Source organism: Microcebus murinus, chromosome 16 (genome assembly GCF_040939455.1).
Source record: "Microcebus murinus isolate Inina chromosome 16, M.murinus_Inina_mat1.0, whole genome shotgun sequence".
Classification (NCBI taxonomy): Eukaryota; Metazoa; Chordata; class Mammalia; order Primates; family Cheirogaleidae; genus Microcebus; species Microcebus murinus.
The window spans coordinates 50,937,166-50,960,910 of NC_134119.1; the positions used below are offsets into that span (position 1 = coordinate 50,937,166).

Genomic DNA, 23,745 nt, shown 5'->3' on the forward strand with positions numbered 1-23,745 from the left:
TGAGTTGTTTAGGCTCCTTATATAATCTGGTTATTAATCCCTTGCTAGATAGGTAGTTTGCAAATATTTTCTCCCATTCTGTGGGTTGTTTCTTCACTTTTTAAAAAACATTTCAGAATATTATGGGGGTACAAACATTTTGGTTACATTAATTGCTTTTGTACAGTTTGAGTCAAAGTTATAAGTGTGTCCATCACCCAGGTAGTGTGCATCATACCTGTTAGGTGTGAATTTACTCATCCCCTCCTCACCCCTCCCACCTGCTTGATTTGCATTGAATTTTACTACCATATGTGCATATGAGTGTTGATCTATTAGTTCCAATTCAGTAGTGAGTACATGTGGTTTTCGTTTTTCCATTCTTGCAATAGTTCACTTAAAATGATGGTCTCTAGTTCCATCCAGATTATTACAAAAGGTATCAGTTTACCATTTTTTATGGCTGAGTAATACTCCATGGTATATACATACCACATTTTATTAATCTATTCATGTATTGATGGGCACTTGGGTTGTTTTCACATCTTTGCAATTGTGAATTGTGCTGCTATAAACATTCAAGTGCAAGTGTATTTTTTATAAAATGTCTTTTTTTCCTTTGGGTAAATACCCAGTAGTGGGACTTCTGGATCAATTGGTAGGTCTACTTTTAGTTCTTTGAGGTATCTCTATATTACTCATCATAGAGGTTATACTAGTTTGCAGTCCTACCCTCAGTGTATCAGTGTTCCTTTCTTTCTGCATCCACGCCAGCATCTGTTGTTTTGGGACTTTTTGATAAAAGCCATTCTCACTGGAGTCAGGTGATATCTCATTGTGGTTTTGATTTGCATTTCCCTGATGATTATAGATGTTGAGCATTTTTTCATATGTTTATTGACCCTTAGTTTAAATTCTTTTGAAAAGCTTCTGTTCATATCCTTTGCTCACTTTTTAGTGGGGTTGTTTGATGTTTTCTTGCTGATTTGCTTGAGTTCTTTGTAAATTCTGATGACTAGCTCTTTGTTAGATGTATAGCATATAAATATTTTCTCCCATTCTGTAGGTTATTCTATTGATTATTTCCTTGGATATGCAGAAGCTTTTTAATTTAATCAGGCCCCATTTATTTATTTTTGTTGTTGCTGTGATTGCCTTTGGGGTCATCTTCATAAATTCTTTACCTAGGCTGATATCTGGAAGAGTTTTTCCAACCTCTTCAAGAATTCGTATAGTGTCATGCCTTAGGTTTAATTCTGTTATCCATGGTGAATTAATTTTTGTGAGTGGTGACAGGTTCAGATCATATTTCAGTCTTCTACATGTGGCTATCCAATTTTCCCAGGCCCATTTATTGAATAAGGATTTTTTCCCCAGTGTATATTTTTGTCTGCTTTGTCAAAGATCAGATGGCAATATGAAGATGGTATTATATTTGGGTTCTCTGTTCTGATCCATTGGTCTAGTTCTCTGTTCTTGTGCCAGTATAATGCTGTTTTGGTTACTATAGTCTTGTAGTATAGCTTGAAGTCTGGTAAAGTGATGACTCCCAATTTGTTCTTTCTGCTTAAGGTTGCTTTGGATATTCAGGGTCTTTTCTGGTTCCATACAAAGCACAGAATTATTTTCTCTAGATCTTCAAAAAATGACATTGGTGTTTCAATGGGGATTGCACTGAATCTGTAAATCACTTTGGGTAGTATAGACATTTTAACAATGTTGATTCTACTGATCCATGAGCATGATATGTTTTTCCATTTGTTTACGTCCTCTGTGATTTCCTTCCTCAGTGTTTCGCAGTTCTCCCTGTTTAAGTCTTTCACCTCCTTGATTAAATATATTTTCTCTGGTATTTTATTTTCTCTGTTGCTATCGTGAAAGGTGTTCAGTCTTTGATTTGATTATCAGCTTGACTATTGTTGGTGTATAGGAATGCTACTGATATGTGTACATTGATTTTGTAATCTGAGACTTTGTTGAATTTACTTTATCCATTCCAGGAGTCCCTTGACAAAATTTTTGGGGTTTTCTCAATATGAGATCATATAATCAGCAAACAGCAATAGTTTGACCTCTTTTTTCCCCATTTAGATTTCCTTCTCTTGCCTAATTTCTCTGGCTAGGACTTCCAGCACTATGTTGAATAGAAGTGGTGACAGGGACCTTGTTGGTTCCAGTTCTAAGCAGGAATACTTTCAATTTTTCCTTGTTTAGTACAATGTTGACTGTGGGTTTGACATATATGGCTTTTATAATATTGAGGTATTCTCTATCTATGCCTATTTTGTTAAGTCTCCTTATCATTAAAGGGTGATGAATTTTGTCAAATGCTTTTTTCTGTGCCTACTGAGAGGATCATATGGTCTTTGTTTTTGCTTCTATTTATGTGGTGAATCACATTTATAGATTTGCATATATTGGACCATCCTTTCATCTCTAGGATGAAGCCCATTTGACTGTGGTGGGTTTTTTCATTGTTTTGCTTTGTTTTGTTTTATTTTTTATGTGCAGCTGAATTTGGTTTGCTAGGATTTTATTGAAAATTTTTACATCTATATTCATAAGGGATATTGGTCTATAGTTTCATTTTTTTGTTGTGTTCTTTCCTGGCTTTGGCATCACGGTGACATTGGCTTTAAAGAACAAGTTGGGAAGGATTTCCTTTCTTCTCTATATTATGAAATAATTTCTGCAGTATAGGTACCAGTTCTTCTTTGTAAATCTGATAAAATTAAGCTGTGAAACCATCTGGTCCAGGACTTTTTTTTTGTTGGGAGATTTTTTTATTGCTGCTTCAATTTTGTTACTTGATATTGGTCTGTTCAGGAGTTCTATCTCTCCCTGATTGAGCCTAGGGAGGTTATGCATTTCCAAGAATTTGTCTATTTCCTCCATGTTTCAAGTTTATGTGCATAGAGATTTTTATAGTATTCAGAAATGACATTTTGTATTTCTGTGGTATCAGTTGTAATATCTCCTTTTTCATTTCTGGTTGAGCTTATTAGGGTCCTTTCTTTTCCATTTCTGGTTAATCTAGTGAGAGGCCTGTTGATTTTGTCTTTTCAAAGAACCAACTTTTTGTTTCATTAATCCATGTATAATTCTTTTGTTATCAATATCATTAATTCTGCTCCGACCTTAGTTATTTCTTTTCTTCTGCTGGGTTTGGGATTGGTTTGATCTTCCTTTTCCAATTCCTTAAAACAATTCATTAGAGTATTGATTTGTGATCTTTCTGTCTTTTGGATGTAGGCATTTATGGCTATGAATTTTCCTCTTATAATAGCTTTTGCTAAGTCCCACAGATTTTGATAACTTGTGTCCCCTTTGTCATTTAGTTTGAAGAATCTTTTCTTTATTCCCTTTGGAAATCAATGAAAACTCTTTTTATTTCCCTCTTAATTTCCTCCTTGACTCAATAATTATTTAATTTCCAAGACTTTGTGTAGAGTTGAGTGTTTCTGTTGGAATTTATTTATAATTTTATTCCACTTTGGTCTGAGAAGATACATGGTATAATTACTATTTTTTTTTTTGAGACATGCTTTGTGACCTAGGATGTGATCAATCTTAGAGAATGTTCCATGAGCTGATAAGAAGAATGTATATTCAGTGGTTTTGGGGTACAATACTCTGTAAATGGCTGTTAGGCCTGTTTGTTGTAGAGTTACATTTAAGTCCATTGTTTCCTTGCTTGTTTTCTGCTTGGGGGATCTGTCCCATTCCATCAGTGGGGTGTTGAAGTCCCCAGTTATTATGATATTACTGTTTATCATTTTTGTTTAGATCAAGTAGGGTTTGATTTATGAATCTAGGTGCACCTGTGTTAGGTGCCTAAATATTTAGTATTGTTATGTCTTCTTGTTAAATTGTTCTCTTCACCATTATATAATGACCTTATTTGTCTTTCTTTATTTTTGATGATTTGAAGTCTGTTATTGGATATGATAATGGCTGCATCAGCTTTCTTTCAGTTTTCATTTTCATGGAGTATTGTTTTCCATCCTTTCACCTTGAGTATGAATGAGTTATTGTAGGTTAGATGTGTTTCCTGGAGATAGCAGATAGTTGGCTTGTATTTTTTTATACATTCAGCCAGCCTATGTCTCCTGAGTGGGGAGTTCAAACCATTCCTATTTATTGAAAGAATTGATAAGTGGAGTAAATACCTGTTTATCCTGTTGGGTATAATTTTATTGCTTTATTTTTTTTATCACTTGAGGCATTATGATATGGGCTCTGAGCTTTAGCTTTTGGATGATTTTACATTGGGGGGTGACTATTGCTCTGATTCATGTATAATGCAGTTGAATACTTCCTGCAAGGCAGGTCTGGTATTGACAAATTCCCTCAGTGTTTCCTTGTCTGAAAAAGTTTTTATTTCTCCCTCATACAACAAACTTAGTTTTATAGAATAAAAATTTCTAGGCTGGCCATTATTCTGTTTGAGAAGACTGAGAATGGGGCCCCAGTCCCTCCTGGCTTGTAAGATATCTATTGAGAAGTCTGCAGTTAGTGTGATGGGTTTTCCTTTGTAAGTTGCCTGTTGCTTTTGCCTTACAGCTCATAGGAGTGTCTCTTTCATGTTTACTTTGGCAAATATGATGCTATGTGGTGTAGTGATTGCCTCTTTGCAATGAACCTCCCAAGGGTCCTTTGATCTCCTCGTACCTGGATATCTAGATTTCTAGCAAGGCCAGGGAAATTTTCCTCAATTATTTCCACAAATGGGTTTTCCAACCCTTGTGTATTTTTTTCTTTGCCCTCAGGGATGCTTATGATTCTTACGATTAAGCTTCTTTACATAATCCTATATTTCTTGTAGGTTTTGTTCGTTCTTCTCATTTCTCAGTTCTTTCTCTTTTACTTACTTGTTTAACATATAGATGTTGTCTTCAAGATCTGAGATTCTTTCTTCTGCCTGATCTAGCCAATTCTTAAGGCTTTCTACATGTTTTGTATTTCCTTGAATGAATTTTTCATTTCCAGAAGCTCTGTTTGTTTTTTTAAAAATAATTTTATTTACTTAATAAATTTTTCATTCATTTCCTGCATTGTTTTTGTGGTTTCTTTGTGTTGGGTTCTATTTTTTCTTGAATTTCATTGGGCTTCCTTATAGCCCATATTCAAAATACTTCATCTGCCATTTCCATCTTTTCATTTTGGTTGGTATCCATTAGTAAGGATTTGTTATTTTCTTTTGGGGGTGTCCTTTTACTCTGATTTTTCATGTTTCTGGAGTTCTTTCACTGATTACTTTCTTACCTGGCCTCTTAGCCAAGACCTGGGGATGCTAGGCATGGCTTGCATGCCTGTCTCTGAGTTCCCAAAGATCAATCCCAGAGCATACCAGGGAAAGAAGTGCTAGCCTGAGTTGCCTGTGGGGTGTTCTAGCAGGTTTGGTGTACCTCTTGGGTTACCCATGACCTGCTGTCTTCACCTTTTCCCAACAGTTTGTAGTGAGTTATGTCCCCTAGCTTAATCTTGATGATGGTGGGTAGTACTTGTGAGTACATATCAGCTGCTCCCTGTTTGCTTGAGTTGGGAGGCTCTGCGCTTAGCTATGGGGTTGTTACCCCTGTCATTGATTGATGTTTGCATGGAAGAGCCAGCTGCTGAGATGGCCTTCTGTGCCTGTGGTAAGCTCTGGTCCCCCGGGTAGGACATACAAATGCCCCAAGCTTTAGGAGGGACCCTGTAGCTCACAAAGGTTTGCATGATCTCTACTCCCCCTGAGTTGGGAGGAGGAGCAAGACAAACCATAGCTGGATTACAGGAGCCTGAAAGGCTGTGCAAAGCCTCAGTGGGGCTGAAAAGTACTTTTTTTGTTAAAAACCAAGACACAAACACACACATTGACCTAGGCCTATACAGGGCTCAGATCATCAATATCACTGTCTTTCACTTCCACATCTTGTCCCATTGGAAGGTCTTAAGGGGCAAGAATATGCATAGATCTGTCATCTCCTATGATAACAATACCTCCTTCTGGAATATCTCCTGAAAGACCTGCCTGAGGCTATTTACAGTTCACTTTTTCTTTTAAGTAGAAGGAGTACACTATGATTATGGAGTCTGACAAGTCCTGAGATCAGCAAGATGAGTCTACAAGCTGTAGCTACATAAGAGTCAATGGTATATTCCCAATTCAAAGGCCAGCAGGCTGAAGAACCAGGAGGATCTGGTATTTCAGTTTAGAGGAGGTTAGTTGGGTGTCTCTTCATTTCATTGATTGTTTCCTTTACTGTGCAGAAGGTCTTTAGCTTAATGTAATCCCACTTGTCTATTTTTGCTTTGGTTATCTATGCTTTTGAGGTCTTACACAAAAAAATTCCACTTGTATCTCAGTTGTTATGTCTCCTTTTTCATTTCTCATTTTATCTATTTGGGTCTTCTTTATTTTTTTCTTAGACTTGCCAAAGCTTTGTCAATTTCATTTATCATTTCAAAAACCCAACTTTTCATTCTTATTTTTTAGAGATAGCATCTTTCTCTGTTGCCCAGACTGGAGTGCAGGGGTGCAATCATAGTTCACTGCAGCCTTGAACTCCTGGGCTCAAGTGATCCTCCTGCCTTAACCTCCTGAGCAGCTGGGACAATAGGTGTATACCACCACACCCAGCTATTCTTTAAATTTTCCACAGAGACAAGTTCTTGCTATGTTTTCCAGGCTGGTCTCAAACTCCCAGGCTCAAGCAATCCTCCCACATTGGCCTTCCAAAGTGCTGGGACTATAGGTATGAGCCACCATGTCTGGCCTTTTTACAAAAGATCAATGTTTTGTTTCATTGGTTTTCTGTATTATTTTTTAGTTTCCATTTCATTTATTTCACCTCTCACCTTTATTATTTCATTCCTTTTATTAATTTTGGGATTAGTTTTACTTTTCTAGTTCCCTAAGGTGCATCCTTAGGTTTTTTATTAAAAGTCATTCTACTTTTTCAATATAAGCATTTATTGCTATAATTTCCCTTTTAGTACTGCTTTTACTGTATCCCATAGATTTGGGTATATTGTACTTCCAATTTCATTAGTTTCAAGAAATGTTTAAATTTCCTTAATTTTTTCATTGACCCATTTCAGGAGCATGTTGTTTAATTTCTATGTGTTTGTGAAGTTTCCAAGGTTCCTCTTGTTGATTTGTAGTTTTATCCCATGTGGTCAGAAAAGATACTTTATATTTCTACTTTGAATTTGCTGAGACTTGTTTTGTGGCCTAAGATATGATCTATTCTGAAGAATATTCCATGTGATGATGAAAAGAGTGTGTATTCTGCAGCATTTGGGTGAAATATTCTGTAAATATCTGTTAGGCCTATTAGGTCTAGTATATAGCTTAACACTGGCATTTCTTTGTTCATTTTCTGTCTGTCCAATCTGTCCATTACTGAGAGAGGTGTTAAAGTCCCCTACTATTCTTGTATTGCAGTCTATCCCTTTAGATCTATTAATGTTTGCTTTATATACTTGGGAGCTCTGGTGTTGGGTGCATAGAAATTTATAATTATTATATCCTCTTACTGAATTGATTCCTTTATCATTATATAGTGACTTTCTTTGTCTCTTTCTAGTCTTTGATTTGTATTCTATTTTATCTGGTAAAAATATAGCTACTCCTGCTTTTTTGTTGTTGTTTTGTTTTGTTTGTTTTCAGTTGCATGGAATATTTTTTTTCCACCCCTTTACTTTAAACCTATATGTGTCTGTATAGGTCTAGTGGGTTTCTTATAGGCAGCATATAGTTGGGTCTTGTATCTTAATCTGCTCACTCTATGCCTTTTAATTGGAGAATTGAGTCCATTTGCATTCAGTGTTATTAATAAGGACTTACTGCTGCTATTTCATCACTTGTTTTCTCATTATTTTATAAATCTTCTTTCCTTTCTTCCTTCATGGCTCAGTGATTTTTTTTTCTCTAGTAGTATATTTTCATTAATTGCTTTTTTATTTTTAGTGAATTTACATTCCAGGTTTTCACATTGTGGTTATCATGAGGCTTACAAAAAACATCCTATAGATATAATAGATTATTTTCAAACACTGACAACTTATCTTAGATCACAAAGAACAGAAACAAAGAAAGAAATGAAAACAGTCTACACTTTAATGCCATTCCCTCACATTTTTACTTTGAATTATTTTAATTTACATATTTTTATATTACCTATCTCTTAACAAGTTGCCACAGTTATTATTATTTTTGATAGATTTGTCTTTTGTGCTTCATACTAGAAATCCACTAGAGTTATGAGTGGATTTCATGCCACAATGACATTATTACATTATTAGAATATTCTGTGTTTGTCCATGTACTTAAATTTACCAATGGGTATTATACCTTCAAAAGATGTTTTTGTTTGTTTGGTTGGGTTTTTGTTTTTTGTTTTTCTTTCAGATTGAAGAAAACTCCCTTTAGCATTTCTTGTAAGACAGGTCTGGTGGTTGTGAATTCTCTCAGCTTTTCTTTCTCTGGGAAAGACTTTATCTCTCCTTCATACTTGAAGGATACCTTTGCTGGATGCAATATTCTTGGATGGCAGTTTTTGTCATTCACTATTTTGAAAATGTCATTTCACTCCCTCCTCACCTCTATTGTTTCAGTTCAGAAGTTTGTTGCCAAATGAATTGGAGCTCCTTTATATGTTATTTGCTTCTTTTCTCTTGCTGTTTTTAAGATTTTCTTTTTGTCCTTGACCATTGATAGTTTATTATATGCCTTGGGGTAGTCATATTTGGGCCAAATCTGTTTGGTGTTCTCTGACCTTCCTGTACCTGGATATTTATCCTTCTCAAGTTTTGGAATGTTTTCTGTTATTTCCTTAAATTAGCTTTCTACTCCTTGCTCTTACTCAATTTCCTCTTGAACACTAATAATTCTTAGATTTGGTCTTTTGAGGTAATTTTCTATATCCTATAGGTGATCTTCATTGCTTTTATTTTTTTCTTTCCTCTGTGTATTTATAAATAGCCTGTCTTCGCACTCACTGATTCTTTCCTCTGGTTTATCCATTCTGCTGTTGAGAGCCTCTAATGAATTTTTCAGTTCAGCAAGTATAATTTTCAGTTCAATTTGCTTAATTATTTCAACCTCTTTGTTAAATTTCACTAAATTTCTCAACTGTCTTTCTGTGTTATCTTGGAGATCACTGAGTTTCCTTAAAACTACTATTTTGAATTCCTTATCAGAGAGATCACATACTGCCATCTCATTAGGATCAGTTATTGGTTTCTTGCTTTGTCTGTTGGAAAGATCATGGTTCCCTGTTGACTGTCGTTTCTTATAGATGTGCATATATGTCTTTGCATTGAAGGATTATTTATTCCAATCTTCTCTATCTGGGTTGTTTTGTTTTTTTACTGGATATATTTGCTTATAGATTCTTTACCACTATGTCGCTGCCTCCTTTTCAGCTCTAGATGGCGACTTAAGCCCAGATTCACCTTGCTTTTAGTAAATGGTTGGAGTGCTACCCTTCCCAAATGAGGGAAGTTCCAAACAGGATAATCTGGCAGTGTGGGAAGGCTGGCTAAGGGTTTGTGCCTTGGGTACCTGGGGGGTGAACTTCCTACAGTGTGGTGCTGGTAAACAGCCACTCTGATTTGGTGTCTCTTTTGGCCAAGTTACAGAGTAGAGTTCCCATGGCAGGGGATGGTAGTTCCACCTTCCCCCCTTTTCTCTGCCTATCCTCAAGGATATTTCTCCTTTCAGATACTCATGATGCTTCCCATGAGTTAAGGTGAGGACAGTTCTTCTGCCAGGGAACCCAAGGTGGTAGGGAAGCTGGTTTTCTACCTTGATCTCACCTTTTCCATGGTAAAAACAGTGAGTTCGGAGAAGATTTTCCCTGCACTTGGTGCCAGGCAGAATGGGGGCAGAATGGTGTCATGGATATGTAAGTCCAATTATCTTACTATCTGCTTGGAGTTTATTCACTTCTCTATGGCCCTGGGAACTGTCTCATCTTCATATTTGAATTCTGGGATATTTTAGGTGATAATTTTGGCAGTGTATTTTTTATTTTCTTTTCTTTTGGGGGGGAGGGGGAAGGAGAGTGAAGCCAGCTTGCTTTGATGCCACCATTTTGGAAGTATCTCTATGTTTAAATTGGATTGATTATTTTCTTATTGTTGAGGGTTGCTGGAGTTGTTTTGTTTTTAGAGACAGGGTATCACTATCTTGCCCAAGCTGGTCTCAAAGTCCTGAGCTCAAATGATCCTCCTGACTCAGCCTCCCAAGTTGCTTAGACTTCGGTGCACACCACCATGTCTGGTCTCTTTTGTTCAGTTTTAATAGTTCTTTGTATATTTTTGGATAACATTCCTTTTCAGATAGATCTTTCACAAATATTGTCTCTTACTCTGTGGTTTGTCTTCTCATTCTCTTAACAATGTCTTTTGTAGAGCATTAGTTTTTAACTTTTTAAGTCCAGCTTATCAATTCTTTCTTTCACAGACTGTGACTTTGTGTTGTATCTAAAAAATCTTCACCAAACCCACGGCCATTTAGATTTTCTCCTACTAAATATTCTATGAGTTCTATAGTGTTCCATTTTACATGTAGGTCTGAGATGCATTTTGAGTTAATTTTTATGAAAGGTGAAAGGGCTCTGTCTAGATTTCTTTTTCTTTTTTTCCCTTTTTTGCATATGGATGTCTAGTTGCTTCAGCACCATCTCTTGAAAAGACTACCTTTTCTCCATTGCTTTGCCTTTACTCCTTTGTCAAAGATCAGTTGACTACATTTATGCGGATCTATTTATGCACTCTCTATTCTGTTCCACTGATCTATTTTTCTATTCTTTTGCCAATATTGTACTGTCTGATTACTATAGTTTTATAGTAAGTCTTAAAGTTGGGTAGTTTCAGGCCTCTGGCTTTGTTCTTTTCCCTCTATATTGTTATGGCTATTGTGTGTGGTTTGCCACTCCATATAAACATTAAAATCAACTGTCAATATTCATAAAATAATTTGCTAGAACTTTATTGGGATCGTGTTGAATCTATAGATCAAGTTGGGAAGAAATTACATTTTGACAATATTGAATTTTCCTATCCATCACCAAGGACTTCTCTCAATTTATTCAATTCTTTGGTTTCCTTCAACACAGTTTTATAATTTTCATCATATAGATCTTGTACATACTTTGTTAGATTTATAAATATTTCATTCTTGAGAGGGCACTAATGTAAATGGTGTTGTTTATTATTTCGCATTCCATTTGCCCATTATTGGTATAGAGGAAAGCAATTCAGTTTCTCATATTAACCTTGTATCCTACAACCTTGCTGTAATCACTTATTAGTTCCAGCAGTTTGTCAATTCTTTTGGAAATTCTATATAGATAAACATGCCATCTGTGAACAATCTTTTTACCTATTATTTCCTTTTATTGCATTAGCTAGGACTTCTAGTACAATGGTAAAAGGAGTGATGCGGGGGACATCCTTACCTCGTTCCTGATCTTAGTGTGAGGGCTTCTAGTTTTATTAGCTGTAGGGTTTTTGTAGATGTTTTTCATCAAATTCAGTAAGTTCCCCTCTATTCCTAGTTTGATGAGTTTTTATCACAAATAGGTGTTGAATTTTATCAAATGCTTTTTCTGCATCTATTAATATGATCATGTGATTTTTCTTCTTTAATCCATTGATGTGATGGATTTCATTGATTTTTGAATGTTAAACCAGACTTGTATATCTAAATAAATCCCACTTGGTTGTGGTATATAATTATTTTTACATATTATTGGATTTTGATTTGCTAATATTTTGTTAAGGATTTTTTCATCTATGTTCATGAGAGGTACATAATAGTACCTCTTTGTAATATCTTTGTCTGGTTTTGGTATTAGGGTAATGCTGGCCTCATAAACTGAGTTAGAAAGTATTCCTTCTGCATCAACCTTAAGGAAGAGATTGTAGAAAACTGCTACAATTTCTTCCTTAAATGTTTTGTAGACTTCATCATTGAACCTATCTGGGCCTGAAGCTTTCTGCTTTGGAAGGTTATTAATTATTGATTTAATTTCTTTCCTAGATATAGGCCTATTCAGATTGTCTATTTCTTCTTATAATTATTAGATTGTATATTTCAAAGAATTGGTCCACTTATTCTATCTAAGTCATCAAACTTGTGGGCACAGAGGTGTTCACAGTATTCCTTTACTATCCTTTAATGTCCATGGGATCCATAGTGATGTCCCCTCATTTGTTTCTTTTTCTTTTTCTTCTTCTTTGTTTTCTTTTCTTTTTTTTTTTTTTTTTTTTTTTGACACCTAGGCTAGAGTGCCATGGTGTCAGCCTAGCTCACAGCAACCTCAGACTCCTGGGCTCAAGCGATCCTTCTGCCTCAGCTTCCCGAGTAGCTGGGACTACAGGCATGCGCCATCATGCCCAGATAATTTTTTCTATATAGTTTTAGTTGGCCAATTAATTTCTTTCTATTTTTAGTAGAGATGGAGTCTCACTCTTCCTCAGGCTAGTTCAAACTCCTGACCTTGAGTGATCCTCCCGCCTTGGCCTCCCAGAGTGCTAGGAATACAGGTGTGTGCCCAGCCCCCTCATTTGTTTCTGGTATTAGTAATTTGTCTCCTTTCTTTTTTATTAGTTTGGCTAGCTTACTGATCTTTCCAAATAATTAGCTTTTTGTTTCATTGATTTTTCTCTAATTTCTGCTTTTAATTTCATTGATCTCTGCTCTAATTTTTATTATTTTTCTTCTACTGCTTACTTTGCATTTAATTTGCTCCTTTTTTTCTAGTTCCCCAAGGTAGAAGCTTAGATTATTGATTTTGACTCTTTCTTCTTTCCTAATGTCTCTTATTCGTGGGAGAATGGTTCCAGGAACCCCCAAGGATACCAAAATCTGAAGATGCTCAAGTCCCTTATATAAAATGGCAAAGTATTGCATGTAACCCATGCATGTCCTCTCATATAATTTAAACCCTCTCCACGTTACTTATAATACCTAATATAATGTAAATGATATGTAAATAGTTGTTACATTGTATTGTTTATTTGTATTTTCATTGTTATATTGCTTCTTAAGTGCTTTCTCAAATATTTTTGATCCCCAGATGTTCTGATCCATGAATGTGGAACCCATGGATACTGAGGGCCAATGTGCATGCGTTCAATGCTTTAAATTTCCCTCTAATCACTGCTGTTGTTGTAACTCAGATTTCAATGTTGTATTTTCACTTAGTCAAAATATTTTAAAATTTCTCTTGAGATTTCTTCTTTGACTCATGTGTTAATTAGAAATGTGTTAAATCTCCAAGTATTTGGGGATTTTCCAGCTATCTTTCTGTTATTGATTACTAGTTTAATTCCCTTGTGGCCTGACAACATACATTATATGATTTCTATTCCTTTAAATTTGTTAAGGTGTGGTAGATGGCCCAGAATGCAGTCTATCTTGGTCAATGTTCCATGTGAGCTTGAGAAAAATGTGTATTCTGCTGATGTTGGATAACGTATTCTATAAATGTCAATTATATCCTGTCAATTGACTGTGCTATTAAGTTCAACTTTGTCCTTACTGATTTTCTGTCCATTTCTGATAGAAGAGTGTTGAAATCTCCAACTATAATAGAGGATTCATTTATTTTTCCTTGCAGTTCTTACAGGTTTTGCTTCACATATTTTATGCTCTATTATCAGGTGCAAACATATTGAGGATTGTTATGTCTTCTTGAAAAAGATCCCTCTATCATTATGTAATGTTGATAATTTTCCCTGTTTCTAAAATCTACTTTCTTAAATTAATACAGGTACTCCAGCTTTCTTTTGATTAAGGTTAACAAGGCATCTTTTTCTAACCCTTCACTTTTAATCTATATGTGTCTTTATATTTATTTTCTTGTAGACTATGCATAGCTGGGTCTTGCTTTTTGACACACACTATCTTTTAACTGCTATATTTAGACCACTGACATTTAAAGAGATTATTGACATAGTTTGATTAATATCTGCGATATTTGTTACTATTTTCTGGTCATTGCCCTTGCTCTTTGTTCCAATTTTTGTCTTCCACTCTTTTTCCTGATTTTTGTGGTCTTAATTGAGCATCTTCTATGATTTGAATCTCTCTCCTTTCTCAGCATATCAAGTATACTTCTTTTTTTAGTGGCTGTCCTAGAGTTTGCCATATATTTTACAGCTTATTCAAGTCTACTTTCAAATGACACTATACTGCTTCACAAGTAGTGCATGTGCCTTATAATAACAAAGTATTCCTAATTCTTCTCTCCTGTCCCTGTTAGCATTGCTGTCATTAATTTCACATATACATAAACTATGATCATTGGATACATGATTGCTAAATTTTGAACTATTATTTGTTAGATCAGTTGAGAATAGGAAAAGGAAAAATTTTATTTTACCTCCACTTATTCCTTCTTTATTTTTTTGGGGGGGGGGTCTGGTGAGGACCAGAAAACCTGCTAGACAAATTCTAAAAGAGCTGTAACTGCTTATTCCTTCTTTAATGCTCTTCCTTCCTTAATGCATATTTGTGTTTCTGACCTATGTAATTTTCCTTCCTTCTGAAGAACTTTTAAAATTTCCTACCAGCAACAAATTTCTTCAAGTTTTGTTTATCTGAGAAAGTCTTTATTTCTCCTTAACTCATTTAAGAGGTGGGACCTCACTCTGTCACCCAGGCTGGAATATAGTCGTGTGACTCATAACTCACCGCAGCCTCAAACTCCTGGGCTCAGCAATCCTGCCACCTCAGCCTCCTGAGAAGCTGGGTCTACAGGTATGCACCACCATAAGTGGCTAATTATTTTTTTGTAGAGCTGGAGTCTCACTAGGTTGGCAGGCTGGTCTTGAACTCCTGGCCTCAAGTTGTAATACCTCAGATTCCCAAAGTGCTGAGATTATAGGCGTAAACCACCATGCCCAGCCTCATCGTTAACTATTGAAGGATAATTTTGCAGGATACCAAAATCTAGGTTGGTGGGTTTTTCTCTCAATAGATTAAATATTTCACTCCACTCTCTTTTTGCTCTCATGGTTTCAGAGGAGAAATGAGATATAATTCTTATTTTTGCTTTTCATAGGTAAGGCTTTTTTCCTCTGGCTCCTTTTAAGATATTTTTATCTTTTGACTTTCTGCAGTTTTAATATGATATATATAGTTTTTTGTTGTGTTCTGGGGCATTTGGGGGGGGGTATTTACCCTGCTTGGTACTCTCTGAGCTTCCTGAATCTGTGGCTTGGTATCTGACATTAATTTGGGGCAAATTCTCAATCATATTGTTTCAAATATTTATTTTCTTTCTTTCTTCTCCCTCCTATATTCCCCTTATGTGTTAAGTTACACTTTTGTAGTTGTCCTACCATTCTTGGATATTCTGTTCTATCTTTTTTCAGTCTTTTTTCTCTTTTCCTTTCAGTTTTGGAAGTTTCTACTGACATATCCTCAAACGCAGAGATTCTTGCCTCAGCTGTGTTCAGTTAACAAGCTCATCTCATTAGCAGAAATGAGGGCATTCTTCGTCTCTGTTACAGGTTTTTTTTTTTCTTGCATTTCTTTTTTTATTCTTAGAAATTCCATCTCTCTGCTTACATTACCCATTTTTTCTTGCATGTTGTCTTTTTCTCCCCATTATAGCCCTTAGCATACTATCATGTTAATAGTTGTTAAAAATTTCCTGATCTAATAATTCCAACATCCCTGCCATACCTGAATATAGTTCCGATTCTTGCTCTTCCTTTTCAAATTGGTTTTTTTTTCTTTGCCTTTAAGTATGACTTACAATTTTCTTTGTTGAAAGTCAGACATTATGTGCTAAGTAAAAGGTACTTGGTACTGATTCCCATAGAGGTTTCTGCTTGTGGGTTTATGCTCTGGTAAGTTGTGATTCTTTGTATCCGTCTGTTATCTTGAATTTCAGGTGCAGCAGTTTGTCTTACCATCTCTATTCTCTGGTATACCTAAGAAGGACTGTTGATTTTCAGTTTGTTCAGCATTTTCACTTGTTGTTAGGATGGTGTGACAACTTTCAAACTCCTTACAAGTCAAACCAGAAGTCCTATACTTGTTTTTAAAATCCCAAAAAATATAGAACATCCTAAGCAGAAAGTCAAAGTTCCTGCAAAAATATAACCACTATCAACAGCTTGTAAGTATTCTTTGGAATCTTTTTATAACCATACAGAAACATATATATGCAGGTATACTTTTATAAACTATACTTTTTATAAAAATAGCATCCAATACAGATTGCTCTACCATAGAATATCATGGACATCATTAGAAGAGATATAGGTCTAATACTCTCTTTTACTGCTATATAACTTTTCTTGATTTAGCTTTATTTAATTTTATTTGGTCAATCTCCTACTGAAAGGTATTAAGGTTATTTCAAATATGCAATTTTCTCCTACAAATAACATCACACTGAATATCCTTTTACATATAACTCTGCCTACTTGTGCATGACCATAGAATAAGTTTCTGTAGGTAGAATTGCTGGGTTAGTGATTATATACATTTTAATTTTTAATACCTATTACCAAACTGTTCACCCAAATGGCTGTTCAATTTACATTTCCACCAACAGTATTGGGAGAGTGTTTATTTCTCCACATTATCCCTGGGTAGTTTTAAATCTTTGCTAATCTGACAATGAACAGTGTTTATCTTACTACAGTTTGAATTTTTTTATTACTAGGAAAGATTAATATTTTTCATGTTTATAAGCCATTTGATTTCTTTAGAAACTGTATAATTGTTTACTAAATTATATAGGGGAAATTTATTTTTAGGAATGAAAAGTGGAGAATAATAAACCTAAACTATGGAAATCCTCAATCCTAGGTATTATTGTCAAAGTTATATGGCCCACAAGGAACATTCTATTTTACTTCACATTCACCTGGTGAACACTTCATTTGCTTAGAATCTAATTCTACAAGGCTTGTGTCATTTGGAGGGAGTAAGCTGGTGAGTATGTGCTTCCCGAGCCCTTGTTGATGAACACAGCATCAGCACTATTCAAGCATGACATTGGTATGCAGAACCATTACACTCAGATTAGCTAGAAACTTATTAAAGTCCTGTCCCCAGATCTCTGTGCAGCAACCAGAGAGGGAGCTGGAGAGCTTGGAAGGGGTTCAAAGGACAGCCATGAAGTTGATTAAAGGGTTTGAAAAATAAGAGCTGTGAGGGAAGGTTATAAGAATTGTGATTATTCAGGCTTGAAAACAAGTGAAGGCCGAAGGGTGAGTTAATAATGGAATTCTAATAAATAAAATTTCTACATGGCAGATGGCGATTGGCTATTATCTAAAGTGTTGAGAATATATGAAGAGAATTGGTACATCAGCAGAAGAAAGTTTTATATAAAGAAAATTTTCCTGAGACCATTAATCAAATTTTCTCAGCACCAAAGGCATTTATGTAGTAGTAAATTTGATGTTCAGAAACATACAAATATAATTTCAAGTCAGTATGTTATCATTTAATGCATTACTATTACAAGAAAGACTACTGAATAGAATGAAGAATAGAATTGCAGTAAGAGAAAAAAGAGAGATAAAGAATGAGTAGTGCCCCACTCATAGAAAGGAGGGAGAGAAAGGAGGAGGAAAGGAATGGGAGGGCACAACAGAGTGAGAAAGTAAAAGAAAAAAGTGGAGCTGTTTTTAAAACATGCTGTTTCTTCCTCTTTTACTGTTTTTTACAGCGGATCCATTTAGATATTCGAGTTGGAGAACATGACCTTGATATAGCTATTGCTCAAGCAAAGGACAAAGTTAATGAAGTTACCTTCAAGCTTGAACATCTAATTGAACAAATTGAGCAAATAGTCAAAGAACAAAACTATCAAAGGGTCAGTCTGCCTATTCAGCTTATTTTTATCTCTTCCTGCCAGGAGTACATTTTTCAATGCAAAGCCCCTGGACCAAGGAAAGAATGAACTGCCTGTTACTCAATCTTACTGAGCTGGAACTGTGTGGACACCCAGGGAGCAGGGAGAGAGTGATTTTTCTTCACTCTGCTAGACCATGAGCTCCTCTAGGAAAGGGAACTTCAGCTCATTTGCCTTTTTATCCCCCATGCCTAGAAAAGTGCCCAGCAGCAGAGTGTGAGCTTACAGAATGAATAAATGCTTCCAAATGCACCCCAAATATTTGTAGAGACTCAAGTATGCTTGCTTTCTAAATTACAATTTTGTTCTTGTGGCATTATGTGTTTTCTGAGTCATTGTGCTCAGTGGATGCAGATCAGACATGGGCTCTAATCTGCTCTACCACTACCTTGTGCCATCTCTAAGCTTCAGTTTCCTTATATGGAAAATAAGATAAGGACAGGTATGATAATTAGATAAGGCAACAAGTATTTGGCATAAAGGAAGGACTCAAATGAGTAAATCTCTCACTATTGGGTAATGTTCACTTTGCCTGTTGGTAGCAAATAAAATGTATAATGGATCAAATTCCTGGTATTTTACACCAAAATACAAAAATGTTTTTATAAGATTTATTTGTACTGTCTTATGCTTGGCTAAACAACAGATTCTGGCTTAGAAAATCAGATATTGCACTTTGGCATAAGAGTTATATATCCCCACCCGACTCCTCTGCCACAACAGCTTCTTGCTCTGTTGCCTGGGCTAGAGTGCAATGGCATCATCATCAACTCACTGTAACCTCAAACTCCTGGGCTCAAACAATCTTCCTGCCTCAGCCTCCCAAATAGCTGGGACCATAGATGCCCACCAACACACTCCACTAATTTTTCTATTTTTTGTCGAGATGGGGTATCGCTATGTTGCTCAGGCTGGTCTCAAACTCCTGGCCTCAAGAAATCCTCCCACCTCAGCATCACAAAGTGCTAGGATTACAGGTGTGAGGCACTGCCCATGGCCTGGCATAAGATATTAATTGGGGAATATTAAATACTTTGAGTGCATACAGCAACCTTCCCCTCAAAATCATAAGTACTTTATGAAACTAAATTTGTTTATTTCTCTTCTGCATAGGTCCGTGAAGAAAATTTTCGAATGACCAGTGAAGATACAAATAGCAATGTTTTATGGTGGGCTTTTGCACAAACATTAATCTTTATTTCAGTTGGAGTTTTCCAAATGAAGTACCTTAAAGACTTCTTTATAGCTAAGAAGCTTGTTTAAAAAATTATCAATAAAGACAAATAATTAGCATGATATAAATCAAAATACCTGCATCAGTGTGTATTACTTTTATGATCTCAAAGTTATCAGAGGTTGAAATTAATGTTATAGCATTGTAACATTAATAAAATGTTACCTGAACAATGTATCTTCTGAATTTGATAGCATAAGCATATCATCTTATTCTTATTTTATTTATTTATTTATTTTTGAGACAGAGTCTCGCTTTGTTGCCCAGGGTAGAGTGAGTGCTATGGCGTCAGCCTAGCTCACAGCAACCTCAAACTCCTGGGCTCAAGTGATCCTTTTGCCTCAGCCTCCCAAGTAGCCGGGACTACATGCATGTGCCACCATGCCTGGCTAATTTTTTCTATATATATTAGTTGGCCAATTAATTTCTTTCTATTTTTAGTAGAGACGGGCCTCGCTCTTGTTCAGGCTGGTTTCGAACTCCTGACCTCGAGCAATCCGCCCACCTGGGCCTCCCAGAGTGCTAGGATTACAGGTGTGAGCCACCCGGCCTGGCCCTTATTCTTATTTTAAATTTGGTATAGATCAGCACTGTTCAAGAGAAATAAAATGTGAGCTACATATGTAATTTTGTTTTCTGGTCCCCATGTTAAATAGCATTTTTTAAGGGTAAAATTAACCCTAGTGACATATATGTAACCCAATATATCAAAAATATGATCAGTCTAACACATGTAATCAATATAAAATTATTAAGATATTTTACATTATTTTTTCCATACAACGTCTTGGAAACCCCAGTTGTATTTTACACTCAGCACATCTCAATTTGAACCAGCCACATTTCAAGGGCTCAATGGTCACGTGAGGCTCACACCTACAATACTGCACAGAGCAAGTATACCTTTTCCCTACTGCATTCCACTCAGAAAGTCTCTCTGAATCTCTCCTTTTCTGTTTCTCTGAAAGACAGTAACTTTTCTCTACACAAGTAAATGGTTCAGAAGCTTCCTCTGAACCAAACTATCTCACAGGGTCCCCACCAGCCCTTGGAGACTGTATGATCCATAATCTGCACATGGATGGAAACTCTGCCCTTCCAAGCCATGGAAGAGATCCAGCACCATGTAAGAAGCGTAACTTTTATAAAAAAAACTTTAATCTATTTTTTAACTTTTAATTTTGCAATAATTATAATCCTACTAGAAGTTTAAAAATAATACAGTCTCTTCCCCCAACTTTACCCATCTATTAATTATTTTTAAAAGGGAAATAAGTCAAGTTCTTTCATGTGTGTATGTCGGAGGCAAATAGCGGCCTTGGGCCTGCCCTGGTCCACTTCTATCCCACGGTCCAGTCAGTGGGCTCCAGTCCTCCAGTCCCGACCGCGGAGGCCCGGTCTCCTCAGTGCTCCTAGTTGTCCTGACAGCCCGTTCACCCCACCTCCGTCGTGTGGCTCCCGCGGGCCCCGGCCCGGGTCCACCTGGCCGGTCTGGCTGGCCAACCCTCCCCGGCCCCATCCACTTCCTTCACAGAGGGCACCAAGGGCTCAGCCCGCCGTACTGGCCGGACATGGCCAGGCCCTGTCCCTGACACAGCCTCAACGCCCCCGCCGGCCCGCCCCGCTCTTCCAGCCCCGGCCCCACCCCACCGGCCCCTCCCAACTCCCTGGCCCCCTCCCGGTCCCCCAGCGCCCCCCGCCCCCCGCCAGACCTTTGGGCCCCAGCCCTGCCCCGGCTGGCCCCAGCACCCCCGCAGCCAGCCCCCCCTCGTGCCCCAGGGCCCGGTGCTCCCGGCCCCCTCTGCCCCACCGCAGCCCTGTCCCCGTTCCTCCAGCCCCGTCCTTGGCCTCCCCACCTTCCGGACTCCCGGACCCCTCTGGCGAGCCTCGCCTGTCCTCTCGTGTCCTCCACTCCACAGCCTCCCAAAGTGGCTGCTCCAAAGGAGAACGCGTAGGGCTGCAAGGGCGGGATGAGGGCTGCCGGGTCCTGCCAGCAAGTTTCTCCGCCCCCACCCCCACACTCCCACCAAACCCACCTATGAGAGGAAAAGCACAGCTCAGTGGCCTCGCAGTCGGCACAGCCCACCGTGGGCTTGGCGGCCGCAGAGGCGGGCGCTAGTGCGCAGGCGCTCACCCGCCTTCGGTTTGCGCAAGCGCGGCGCAGCCAGACCTCGTGTGGGCCTCGACGGCGGCGGTGCTCCCCAGCCCAGCATGGCCGCCTGGGTGTTCTGTAATCGGTGCTTCCAGCCGCCCCGCGGGACGTCGTGCTTCAGCCTGACCAACTGCGGGCACGTGTACTGCGACACCTGCCTCGGCAAAGGTGAGCAGCCTCAGCAGGCCTAGGCTCCAGCTGGGGGCGGAGAGAAGGCCTGTGGGAGAGGGGAGGCAGGAGCAGGAGGAGGGCTGGGGGGAGGGGAAATACCAGGGGCAGAGGGGAGGCCTGCAGGGTGCCTGTCCCATGGCAGCTTGTCCTTTCATCATAGACCAGGGGAGCAGGGCACCTGGAGTGATGGTGGTGACTTGGGGAGCTGACCGACTCCAGCCTCTCGCCTTGGCGCCGGGAGTGTGGCATTCCCTGCACCATAGAGCAGGCAGACACTACACTAGACCCTGTCGGGAGGATGCTCTGAAAGACAAGTGCCACAACAGTGAAGCCAGAGCCAGAAGGGGTATGAGAGTCCTCTGGGGGCAGCCGGGCCCACAGCGGGGCTCCCAGGCAGGAGAGGCAAGTGCAGAGACCCCAGAGTGGAAGGAAATGTGGAGAGGCTGGAGGAGCTGGAAGAATTCCAGAAAAGCTGGACTACAGCCTGGAGAAGTGGGCCGAAGGATGCCTACAAAAGCCCCTGGCCCGGTTTAGTGGGCAATGCAAAGCCATCAAAGCCATTGTTTTTAAGCAGGGTAGTTACATGATCAGAGATGTATTTATTTATTTTTAATGAAAACTTTTTGTTGAAGTAAATTTTATACAGGAAAAAAAAAGCATAAATGCAAAGCACAATGAATTTTTACAAAGTGAACTTACCTGTGAAATCCGTTCTCAGATTAAGAAACAATACATCACCAGCCCCTCTGAAGCCCTGGCAAGGATGACCACTAACCTGACGTCCATCCATGTAGACTGATTTGAATGTTAAGTAGATGGAATCATACAACCATGCAGAATGCTCACTTTCCATGTCTCATTTCTGTTGTTCAGCATTACATTTGCAAACTTCATCTCTGTATTTGAATATGACCATAGTTCATCCACTTATATTACATTGTATGGCTATACCCTAACTTACTGATCATTTCTACTGTTGATGGGTATTTGGGTTGTTTTCATATTTGCCTGTGACAGTGCTAGTGTGAACATTCTTGCTTATGCTTTTGGGTGAGTATAGGTACATATTTCTGTTGAGTAGATAACTATGAGGAGAGTTGCTGAATTTCAGGTATGTATTTAAAAAGAAAAGTCTCTTTGCCAACTGGATAATAAGTAAATTGGAGGGAGATTGAAATTGTGGAAGAGACTGCAGTTGAGCATGTGAGAGGTAATGGGGACATGGGTTGGGGAGAAGTGATGTATTTGGGAGAAGTTGATTCAGCAGACTTGAGTCAAGGAAGAAAGCTAGGGAACTGGACAGGGTTTTCACTGCTGGACAGAGTGAATAGAACAGCAGATGGAGTGAGCGACTCAAAACTCACATTTGGATGTTGTCTGTGTGCTGTGAGAGCTGTGGGGGGCGGGGAGACAAGAGGCAGCTGTGTATATGGGGGTCTGGAAATCAAGAGAGCCATGAATTCATTTGGGGAGCCATTAACATGGAATAATAATCCAAGATATTGGAGTGTGGAGAGCCCCAAAGATGGAGAAAACTAGAAGATACTATCACCTGGGAAAGAGCATTTTTTAAAGGAGGTAAGTGAAGATAGGAGAAGAATGTTGGCTAGAAAAGAAAGCAGAAATGTTGATGAACTACATCTCAACAAAGTCAAAGAGTTGGTGTTTGAAAGTATCCACTGGATTAGTGAGGAGGTCAATGGTGACCCAATGTAATGTTGTTATGATGATAATGTTGTTAGGAATGATGGAGATGCGTGTGTGTTCATGGCATTGGGAGGTGAAATGACAAGGCTCAGAGTGTCATAGTTTTTGAGGTCAGCAATACCCAGGTTAAGGGGCTGGAGCAGGGGTAGATTCCCATGTACTTATAGCCCTTTAATCCTGAAGCCAACACAGGTTCCAGTGGCCCAAGTTCATTCCTCCAAAAGGCTTTAGATGCTGCATGTTGGAACGCTACCAAATACATACAAAAAGAATGGTGAAAAGGGTGGGGACTCTGGGCAGAGCCTGCGTATAGCTCCATAGCTGTCCAGTGGTCCATTACTCAGAGATAAGCCATCCTTAAGCACTGGTGTATATCCTTCCAGACTTTTTCCTACAGATGCAAATTTTTAAAACAAAACAAAAATGATATAGTGTGTATACCATTTAGTGATCTGTTTTTATTACTTACTAGGATATGGACCTCTTTCCATGTTAAAATAAATCTGTATCATCATTTTAAGGTTGCATAATATTATCTTTTAGTTATTGTACCATAATTTATTTGATTCCCTACTAAAAGACCTTTATATTTGCTGAAATTTTGTCATTTATACACCACTTGT

General features: G+C 38.1%; 1 long non-coding RNA gene and 1 other non-coding gene across 2 annotated transcripts in view; one reads left to right on the plus strand and one right to left on the minus strand.

Annotated features, from left to right (window-relative positions):
- LOC105881651 (uncharacterized) overlaps window positions 1-19,174 on the plus strand; it is a 51,305-nt gene extending 32,131 nt beyond the window's left edge. Inside the window, exons 3-5 of the long non-coding RNA XR_001158845.3 lie at window positions 16,805-16,930; window positions 17,673-17,819; window positions 18,972-19,174. This is a non-coding gene — a long non-coding RNA (uncharacterized LOC105881651). The remainder of the gene's footprint in view (window positions 1-16,804; window positions 16,931-17,672; window positions 17,820-18,971) is intronic.
- LOC142861486 (U7 small nuclear RNA) lies at window positions 14,393-14,451 on the minus strand. The gene has a single exon (XR_012912712.1). It is a non-coding gene; the product is annotated as a U7 small nuclear RNA (small nuclear RNA).
- Window positions 19,175-23,745: the final 4,571 nt, after the last annotated feature.